This window comes from Marmota flaviventris, chromosome 5 (assembly GCF_047511675.1).
Source record: "Marmota flaviventris isolate mMarFla1 chromosome 5, mMarFla1.hap1, whole genome shotgun sequence".
NCBI lineage: Eukaryota > Metazoa > Chordata > Mammalia > Rodentia > Sciuridae > Marmota > Marmota flaviventris.
In genome coordinates this window covers 83003820-83006463 of record NC_092502.1, presented here as the reverse complement: position 1 = coordinate 83006463, position 2644 = coordinate 83003820, and the positions used below count along the sequence as shown (strand labels likewise).

The 2644-nt window shown below is 34.3% G+C and overlaps 1 pseudogene; it reads left to right on the top strand.

Moving 5' to 3' along the window:
• The first annotated feature begins 825 nt into the window (after positions 1-825).
• On the top strand, positions 826-1818 carry LOC114086431 (tyrosine-protein phosphatase non-receptor type 2 pseudogene; annotated as a pseudogene).
• The last annotated feature ends 826 nt before the right edge of the window (positions 1819-2644 follow it).

The following is a 2644-nucleotide window of genomic DNA, read 5'->3' as shown; positions in this document are numbered from 1 at the left end:
TGTGCAGTACTGGGTTCAATCCTCAATACCTCATTAAAATAAATACATAAAATAAAGGTGTTGTGTTCATCTACAAGTAAAAAATAAATAAATAAATAAATAAAAATAAAACAGTTCTGAATGGTACATCTTCTGTTCCACTTGTTCACTTTCAGGATTTTTTTTTTAATGAGGAAATCATTAAAGATTTGAAAAAACATATGTGATCAAAGACAACAGTGGTATTATTACTGGTAAAAAGATGCAGTTCTTAAATTCCTAATATATGATGAACTGATATTCCATCATTTAAGAAAATTTCATATGAGAATATCAAAATAACATGTAAAAATTACTATTGTCATAAACTATGTCACTAAAATAATACAAACAACCTAGGTATTATGGCACACACCTGTAATCTCAGTGACATGGGAAGCTGAGGCAGGAGGATGGCAAGTTCAAAGCCAACTTCAATAAAAGCAAGGTGTTAAGCAACTTAGTGAGATCCTTTCTCTAAATAAAATGCAAAATACAACTGAGGATGTGGCTAAGTGGCAGAGCGTCCCTGACTTCAATCTCCAGTACCAACCCTCCCCACGCCCCCCGACAAAAAAAAAAAAAAAAAAAAAAAAAAACTAATAATAATGCAAACAACACTCCTGGAAGTGTGCAAGGTCTGAGTCTCTCTGATGCTGACTGTCTCCAACCCCCATGTCCAACCATGTCTGCTACCACTGAGCTTGAGTTTCTGGAGTTAGATGTTCAGTGTCATTTGCAGCTGCTATAGTTGAGGCCAAATTTCCAGAAAACAGAAAACAAAACAGATAAGAGATGTAAGCACATATGACACAGTGTTTATTTCCAAATACCTGTTGCAACTTCTGGCTCATGGTTTGGCAGCAAATGAACAAAGCAGTTGCCCTGCTAACTGGAATTATAAAGAAAGAATTATTTAAATGTGAATAGTACTAGCCAACAGATGAGTGGGAGATGTTGCTTAAAGAAATATGATTCAGTGTGAAGCTCTTGTCCAAAGACGTGATGTCCTACTATACACCACATACACAACAATTAGAAATACCCATAGTTGTGAAACCAGAGCAATAGCTCACGTGTATAATACTAACAGGTAGGATTTTAGGAGTACCTAAATCACAGTCTATTTCTCACTCTCCTGTCTGAAGTGAGGAGATCTGGCTTGAACCTTGACAGTAGGTCTGCTTTGATCTATTATGGCACAGACATTGTCTGGTAGACACCTTTCTTGTTTTGATGGGAAAAGGAGATGATAGTAACACAAATCAAGTGTTACTGAATATGCAAAATTACGGAATGGGACTTCTTCAGAAACAAGTTAAGCTCAGATTTTCTTATTATGGCTACAGTAGAAGGAGAAAAGTTTATAAAGCATGTGTTTTTAAGTGTATAAAAAAGAAAAGAATTTCCTGAGGAAGACTTATCTCCTGCTTTTGATCATTAACCAAACAAAATAAGGATGAAAATTATAACAGGAACAGAATAGATTTAGAAGAAGAAAATTTGGCAGTGACGTGTGTATAAAACTTTCCTTTAAAGTGCAGATGCTATGGAGGGAAGAGCAAGAGTGTTCTGAGGAGATAAATTCAAGAGGACAGAAAAGACTCCAAGAGTTAGAAAGTGAAGGAAATGAATCCAAGGCAAATGAGACTGAATGAAGAAAAAACAAAAAGAAAAAAAAGGACAGGATTCTCAGACACTAAATATTCAAATTCTGAAAATATTCTTCAGCTGTACAATTTGAAACATGAACGAAAAAAAGAATACCTAAAACAAAATCTGGAAGTTGAGTCTTGCTAAATCTAGAGATTCACTAACAATTGTCTATTTACAAAGTTAACTTAAGGGAATGAAGTGAACCCACCAGCAGAATACTTTGAAGGATCCTATAATATACATGTTATTAAGTGTTTTATATCATATGTAACAGTGTTTTGTCAGCTTTCTCACTCCTATGTCCAAAAGAACTGACAAGAACAACTTTAGAGGAGAAAAAGGTTTTTTTGAGGCTGAAGGTTTCAGAGGTCTCATTCCATTGACAGTGACTCCATTGGTCTGTGCTGGAGGTGAAACAGAACACTGTGGTAGAAAGGAAAACCAGCTCAGGACTTGCTACCTGGAAGCAGAGAGAAAGAGAAAGAGACTTCTCTCACCACGGACAAAATGTATACCCCAAAAAACATGCCCCAGTGACTCACCTTATCCAGCTGCACACTCCCTGCCTACAGTTACCACCCAGTTAATCCTTATAAAGGCATTCATGTACTGATTAGGTTAAAATTTTTCATAACCCAATCGTTTCACCTCTAAACTTTTTTCATTGTCTCACACATGAAGTTTTGAGGAACACCAAATATTAAAATTATAACATATTGAAATAAGCAAAATAAAGTAGGAGGGACTTCATATTATGTTGTTATTTCTATAGTGTTTTTAATAATTTTCCCAGCAATTGCATGTTTTTATTAAGTTAAAAATTACGCATATGAAAAGAATATAATAAAAGTCTTAAGTTTACATTTTATTTTGTATATTTTTAATTTAACTTTGTATACCTTAAATTTTTAGCAATATATGCATTAAGTTGCATATTTTATAGTATATGGCATGATGTTTTGATATTTGC